Source organism: Xenia sp. Carnegie-2017, unplaced genomic scaffold (genome assembly GCF_021976095.1).
Source record: "Xenia sp. Carnegie-2017 unplaced genomic scaffold, XeniaSp_v1 HiC_scaffold_30, whole genome shotgun sequence".
NCBI classification, from domain to species: Eukaryota; Metazoa; Cnidaria; class Anthozoa; order Malacalcyonacea; family Xeniidae; genus Xenia; species Xenia sp. Carnegie-2017.
In genome coordinates, this window is record NW_025813494.1 from 964313 (window position 1) to 973108 (window position 8796).

The following is an 8796-nucleotide window of genomic DNA, read 5'->3' on the forward strand; positions in this document are numbered from 1 at the left end:
CTTATGTAAAATAAGATGAGGATTGTTTTCTGAAATGAAGTGTCACTATCGACTTCCCTCGTTCAAATGCGATGGGATTTCCTAACTCGTCCCTTAAAGATTTCGTGTCTCTCAAAGATTTTGTTGCACGGGTAAGTATTGGATAGTGAATGTTCTTGAAACAATGTCTCCATATTTTCCTTGACTAGCAACTGCCTTTAGTAATTTTACATTGACGTCTCCAACAACTTGCGGTTGTACAATGTTGCAATATACATACATCATGACGGATCGGTGCAAGTCACAAGCATAAGGACTTTCGGTTGTTTTTAAAATCTCTACGTCTTTTCCGCCAAACCCGAGTAAGACCGACATTCGTTGATTAAATGATATTCTGTAATCCTGTCTTACATGCACTTTAATTTTTTCTGTTCGTGGGTCAAAGCTCAATTTGATATTGTCTTTTACGTCTTTTTCAAGAGTCTCATTAACTGATTTTAGTAGGTCGAAGGCTTTTTCATACAAGCCATAGTCGACAAATACCGGAGTAGGTAGACCTGTTTTGTAAGTTACGTATATATGTGTATCCAAACCTTTTTTCAACGTGTACCATGTATGAGGAAATGTAATTGAATACAATCCTACTTCCCAATTACCATATAAATTCACAACGTGAGGTAGTTTTACGCGATAACCTGAAATCTTGTTCTCAGGAAATACAGAGAGAGATGCATTACTAGGTAATGTCAGATAGAAGTATGTCCCGCTCATCTTTAAGGTATAATGTGAAATGAAAAAATCATGAAAACGGTTACGTTTTTATATATGTATTTCCGATGCTGGTACCCATGAATTAAATTTATTTGGGTAACCTGACCACTTTACAAGATATTGTACATTACTCCCTCTGCCCCGTTTCTTAAATATTTTGTCAATGTCGTAAACATCGTCTTTCTTGATAACTTTTTGAAGTTCTTTTTCATAAAACGTTCCTTTAAGTTCTTCCCCATCATAATCCTTTAGCCTGTATACAGGAGGATTACGTGGTATTTTTTGAATTACAGTGGAAATTTCCTTTGAAAAAATTTGGTAAATATCCCTTCTCAAACTTTCGTTTTATTTTACTTATTCGTACTTGGTTACCTATATCAAACTTATATTTTACATGCACAGGTTTATTTCATTTGCTATCACCATATAAATTTTGCCGAATTCTATCTTCATTTTCACTTGTAACGTTGATCGGTTTTTCCTTAATGCTGCGATGCATGCTATGATTATAAGAATACAGTAGATCAGGAAGCATGTCAATGTATCTCATGGTTTTTTTTGCTGTGAAGTAGCGCCACATTTTAGTTTTCAGTGTACGTATCAAACGTTCAATGATGGATGCCTTCGTCTCGTTAAATGTATTAAATAAGGTAACGTTTTCTTCTGCCAAAAGTTTCTTAAAATCTCGATTAAAAAACTCCGAGCCTTGATCCGTTTGAATGTGTGTCGGTTTACGCCCTGATGACAAAATCTTTTTAAAAGCTTCTACCAACGACGATCCTGTTTTCTTTAATGGAACAGCCCATGCGCATTTGGAAACATCAATACAGATAAGAAGATAGCGATAACCATCATTATACTTTTGCAAAGATTGCATGTCTGCAAGATCCAATTGCCACTGGTCGTCAATACCACTCACTACGACACGATTTCTTTCAAACTTTCTTCGAATAGGTTTATGCAAAGAGTATGCGTCTTGTTGCATGAGCCATTCTTTAATTCTTTCACGACTAATGTCATAAATTCCTTCTGCCTTTACATCGCGGTACAAACGTTCAACACCTCCGTAGCTTCCAAGACGTTTTGGATTGAAGTATACACCGGCTAAGTACTGGTCAACGTTACTCATGACAATGTTCTCGTGATAATAATTTTGCAATTAGAGCCCCGTTTACACGACAACTGTGTTGGGCACGGCACGACTAAATTTGGCAGGCTAAATACCCCTGACCACGGCACTCTTAAGCCCCGTTTACACGACAACTGTTTTGGGCACGGCTTTAAATTGTTCAGCACGCGGGCCATTGTCTTTAATGCAGAGTCCGCTTTGTTTACGTCAGTTTTTAAGCGGGCCATTTTTTAATAGGCACGCCTGATTTATACAAACGGCCCGCATAAAGTATGAGCTAAAAATAAGTGTCGGCGGATGATAAAAAAATTAAATTTGGCCGGATTATTCGAAACTTCAAACATGGCAAACTTACATAATGATAAGGTAAAAGATAGCTTTAGCTTGGTATATGCCTTCCGAAAACAACAGCAAACCGTTCAAACGAGGTTTAGAAGCTGCGTTTCTTCAGGAGTATCATGTCTTAAGAGAAATAAGCGTCGATTTGCCTTAATGGATAAACCACTAACACGGCGGATAACAATCGATCCATTCCGTAAAGATCATTATCATGTACATCATTTTGTAATGTTGTATTACATGATGGATGTAATAATGGATATGGTTGTTTATCTTCGCAACAAAAGCGATTAATGTTAATTCTGCTGCTTTATAGATTTTATTAAAATGTTTAGCAGTCACTGGAAATTCAATCCCAAAGTAGTCTAATTTGTTAATATATTGCTTATCAGATTTTTTTGTTCGTTGTGGGGTATTATTTTGCGAGGTTAATAGCCATCTAATATGACACCATCTAAAGCATTCATTATCTCTATTTTGATATAAATTAATCCTTTTTACTGGCCACTAAGTTCTTGTGTTAAATTAATGCATGAACTCCCTTTAAGTGGTTTATATTGTACAACATTAAGATAATGGTTATCTACAGATCTTATAATCCATGATGAAGATTCTTGTGTAAATTTATCAATCTTGTTTAATATATTTTGTTCAGAAATTTGTAGTGATTCAGTAATATTTTCATTATTTGTAATTGTTAAAGCTGGATTGTTGAAATAAGCATTTTTTGTTTTAAAGTTGGTTGTACCACCATCCTTTGTTTCTTTTTTACTAAATGTTACCTTAAGCGTTTCGACAAATTTAATTCCTTTTATTGTTGTTAATATTTCTTTAATATAATATGTAAGATACTTTCTAGTGCTCTGTAATTGTTTCAATGGATCTTTATTGTTAATAATGCTTATTTCATAAGATTTAGTGTATCCTTTAAGAGCATTGTGTGTTTCTCTTATTTTAACTCTTGGTGTTGGTATTGGTTTTTTATTTTTATCTGATAGCATCTGTGTATTGTTCTCATACTCTTTAACCATCTCTTTTACACTCTTTCTTGGTTTTGGGACTGGTGTTAATACTTTGATTAATTCGTTTTTTCTAAGTTTATAATAACCTTTAACCTTTTTTGCTTTAGCAATAACTTTTAACTGAGATACATTCATTTGTTTTATATTGGATTGTGATAGTACTTTTTGTACTGGTTTGGAAATTGAAGTATTATTAACTTCCTTAGGCTTTTGATTTAATATTATATTAATTAAATCGTCTTTAGTCAACTTTTGAAGTTTATCTTTATTCATACTAGGCATACTATATAAAATGCTCATGTCTTTAAATTTGCCTTATGTTTTTTGTTTTATCTTTATTCATATTAGGCATATTATATAATATAGGTTTGTCTTTAAGTACCTTTCATTTAAATAATCTCTATTCATATATATATAGCGACATATATTTTTATTTTATTTTTTAATACTAATTTTAATTATAGAAATAAATCTATATTTAAAACTTTATAAAATAATTTAAATTAATCTATTTAACTTTTGAGTGTTTTTAAATATTTTGTAAATATTCTCTTAATTTAGCTTCAGTTTTTATTGTATTATTAACATACGGGTCTTAGACCGACCTCCATGGATTGAAATAACTTCTCGTGTACCCAGATTACTCTGTTTTAATTTTTCTCTAATAATTGGGTCATCGAGGCTTCTTTAACTTTGTTGTTTGTATATAATAATAGTGAAGTTCTTGTTTATGATCATTAGTTTTAAATATTAATAACCTTAAATGTTTATGATGTTCAACTAATTTTAATTGGCGTTTATTTTGCTTTTAAAATTAGTGTATGTATAAATGTTGGGAGATCTTTACATTTTTATAACCCGGTTGATAAGGATCATAATGTAATAATTTTGTTGGTAAAGAATCTATGTATATTAAAACCTAAATTTAGAATATAAATCTTTATCAACCATTCAGCATCAGCCAGCGCCGATATATACTAGACTATATATTTTTATTTTTATATTTTCTATCGCATATATTATGTATATATATTTCTTTAAATATATTTAAACGCACCATAAAATTTTATAAAAACTATATTATTTTGAATTTTTTGAATTTCTTAAATGTTTTCTAGTTCTAAGATGTAAAGTTTTATATGCTAAACTATATGTTTTATTACATGAATCACAATTCCATGGTTTCGACAACATATATGAAGTTCTATGTTGTTTAATTTGTTCTTTAGTATAAATTCTTGGCCTTCCTCTTATTAGGTTATCTGAACACACATATACTAATACTATATATTTTATTTTTATTTAATGCGTTTAAGATAAATTTTAATAATACCAGAAGCTGTGATATTATATAAAGTATATTCATAGAAACTAAATGATATAACATAACTATTCTCTGTACTAGTAATTTCGTATTTAAAATGACATTTATCCCAGTAATAATATTTATTTAATAAATTATGAGTTATCTCAACAAATGTTGGGATATAATTATAACCACTGCTATTTTTTAAACTAGGTTTAAAACTATCACATAAAATGGGTTCTGTTTCTATATGTATAGAACAGAATATATGTAAAATTTTTATAATATTTTCTATATTACATTTATCTTTAGAAAAAGATAACCAGTCACAAGTATTTAATTCGTATATTTTTTCTCTTTTAATATTATAATTATTATCATCTTTATATTCAAGTTCATATTTTAATGATTTAATATACATGTTTTTATCTTTCATAATTTCATCTAATAAATCTAAATTAATTTCATGTCCTTTAAATTTATATACATCTGTGTTTTTTATAACTTTTACCATTCTATATAATTACTATATTATTTTTTAAGGTGCGTTTAAATTATCCTTTGTTTTATATAATGTTTTTTCAAAATCCTTCAAAACACCTTCTATATTACAACTAGTTTTTTTACAACATAGAATAAAATTTCTAATCTTTTTTAATAGATCTTTAAGATTCATATATAATCATAAATGTTTTATTTCTTTGACTGGGCCCAGTTGTTATAATAAGTACAGTCGATATTTTTTATCCCACCAAGGATTTTATATATTTTTGCAAAATAATCTATCATCAAAAACTCTTCTTGTCTTACTATTTTTCATATCTCTAACAGCGTGTTTTAATGGTATACCTCTCCTACTAGCTAAACGTATTACATAATAGTTATACATACTAACATTTTTTTTATTAATTAATTTATGTTTAATCATAGTACTAACAACCTTTATAAAATCATTTGTCAATTTTTCAACATATTCAAAAGTTACACACAATCTAATTTTATTATAAAACCATTTTTTCCTTGAATGAACTGATCGTTGACATTTCCAAATCTCTGGTATCCATTCATTAACTATCTTATATGAGTGAACAGAACCACAGTGTTTACAAACATTCATTTTATTGTTATCTGAAATAATTTCTTGATTTTCGCAACATAAGTATGTTTTAACAGACCTATTAATATAACTATCACATATCTTTTTATCACAAAAGCAACAATTTACATAACCAAAAAACTCTTCTAACTCTTTATGAATTAATTTATTACAATGCATATACTAATACTATATATTTTATTTTTTAAGTAATTTTATAAAATAAATAACCAGATATACCACCAATCAAAACCATTGTAATAGATTGATAATTTTTCATATTCTTAGATGGTTTGTAAAAGTCATTTAGTTGAGGTTCTCTATTAAATGTTAACCCATTATAATGTATAGTTTTTACTTTTCTAAGCGCATCTAGAGCTTTGTTTGTCAATTCTATATCATCATCAGCATACTGAATTTCTTGTCTTAGCTGTTGAATTTTATCATGCTGCTTGACTTCATTTTCATAGAACGCCTCTTTAGCCTTATATAGGTCTTCTAGAGCTTTATTGTGACGTTTAATTTCCTCTTCAAAACCTTTTTTATCAAGTTTATGAAATAGCCAGCCTGCTAGGGAAAAACCTAATCCGTTAACAACCGCTCCTACAGATGTTGATAATGCACTAGTAATAACACTTGTCATATATATTTATACAGATTTAAATGGATTTTCAGGAACCCATTTTTTATCCTGAGCATATTTAACTAGCATTGTTGATGTTGTAATAGCAATAGCTAGTTTTGTAAAATCTTTAATATTATCAGTATCTGTTAATTTTTGACCTAGTAATTTTTTAGACGCCATAGAAAGACCTACAGCAGTTGTTGTCACAAGAACTGCATCAAAAGCTTCATTCATAAATTGTTTCTTATTTATAGTATTACTCATATATAATAGGAAATATTTTATTCAAATGAGTCTAAATTATATTGTTTATTTTTTTGTATCAAAACATGTTTTTCACTAGTTGTTTTTTCTCTCGCTTTATCGTTTGTTAATTTTTCCTGCCTTTTATCATTTTTCCTTGTATAATAGAGACTACAAATAGCAGTTAATACTCCAATAGTTCCAAATAAAAATCTGTAATTAATATTCCAGCTATTATCTTCAATTTTCTTTTTATGTTATAATTCAATCCTATCTCGCATCTTTTTTTCTTTAGAAGCTTTTGATATAGCAGCCAAGCGCTTTCCGGCTTCAACTCTAAGAGGGTCTTTTTCTTTCTTAACTGTAGTTATCTTTAGGTTTTCTTCAGACATGTTATATAATACTGTATATTTTGTTCTGAATGCTTATAGATAACTCACAGATAACTCATAGATAATCTTATAGATAACTTACAGATAACTCACAGATCTTTATATTTTTTTGTTATATTTACTCACCATACAATCTATAGTAGGGACAATTGTCAATTATAATATCATCGATAACTTTATGTCTGATAGAAATATCAATTTATCATAAGGTAATCCTCTTAAATAAGATCTTATAGTCATAAGTATTTTTTCATATGATGCATATGCAAATTTACACATTTCTAAGTTATTATTAATCTTACTCTTAACCATATAACATTGAATTAAAGCCCCTAAACCACTCAGGGTGGCTATAACTATCGGGTTGACGGTTACACTACCAGCAATAGCACCAGTCGATACTAGAAAAATACTTCCCATGTTTAATGATAGTCTAATTTTATTTAATTTATTATACTTCCATTTATAACAGGTATACATTTTATGATAGTACAAATACAACTTTTTCAGCTTTTCAAATTCCTCTTGACTCAACTCACTCGAAATATGATTAAAATCTAGAACTTGTTTCATATTATATTATAAAACATATTTAACTAATATGAATGATGATAGCGTTGATATACTGAGTAAAGCAATCATATCTGTTTGATGGGGATTATTTACTATCATTTTTGTATGTTTATGTACTAATGGTTTTTTATAAACTTCATCTAGAGTATCTAGGTGTTGTGATGGTGCATTATCTTGATGTACTTTTTTAGGTTCTTCCTTTTTAACTCCATAAAAATTTATTTTAGAATTAATACCGAATTTCATAGTTTTATTAGCTAATGTTAAAATATTATTATATCCATTAATCTTTTTATTCAATATGATCATACGGCTGGGTATTAAAATCATATTAGGGCTGATTGCCATATTTAAAATAACATTCGTGTCTTTTATACTTTTTCTCATGTTAGATATCAATACAGTCGTATCATTCTGTACTATAGTATCATTTAGTAATTTCCTAAAAACGTTTTGAGTTTGCATGCTCTTAGATCCATGATTAACTATTGACCATCTTGTATCAGCTTGAGAACCAAGAATTGTATAAACAAAACTTTCAATGCTCTCTTGCAAAAGAACTTTTCCGATTTTTGTAATACCTTCAGAATGATATGCAATGAAGCTCCTATAATCAGTGGTTGAATATTGAAAATTAACATAATACCCATCATTGTTTTTATCAAATTTTAAAATACCTTTATAAGGTATATGCTTTTCAATTCAATAAAGTCATATTTGTCTAATAACGATGGATGCTTCATAAATTTTTGATCTGATAATACAAATGGTATTTAACAAGGCTTTGTATAATTCTACTTTTATCAAAATTTAAATGATTAAGCATCACCATAAAAACTGGAAACATAAGCTCCACAAATCATAGCGTAGTAATCTTCTTGTTTATAATTTAACTGACTTTTAATATTGTATCTTATACCAGTCGGCTGTTCTTTTTTACTTTTAATTTCACTTGTCCACGTGGCTTCTATAGGTTTAAAATTACTCATAAAATAATAATTCTCTGTGACATACAATCTGAAGTTACAAATATCAACATTTACCGGCCTTTGAAATGTAGGTTTTACAATAAATTTTGAGGACCACCTATGTAACATATGATCGAAATAATCCTCAGAATGACCTTCATCTCCATTTATTGCTGCCATAAGATTTGAAAACAAAGGCGTTTTAGTTGTTTCTAAATATATTTTAGGCCATGTTGTATATGATACATGTTTTAAATCATCATCTGCCCTAATTTTACATGCATTTTTCTTCCTATTTGCTTGTTTGACATATAATATAAGCTATGTTATATATGAAAAGTTCACTGTTTTTA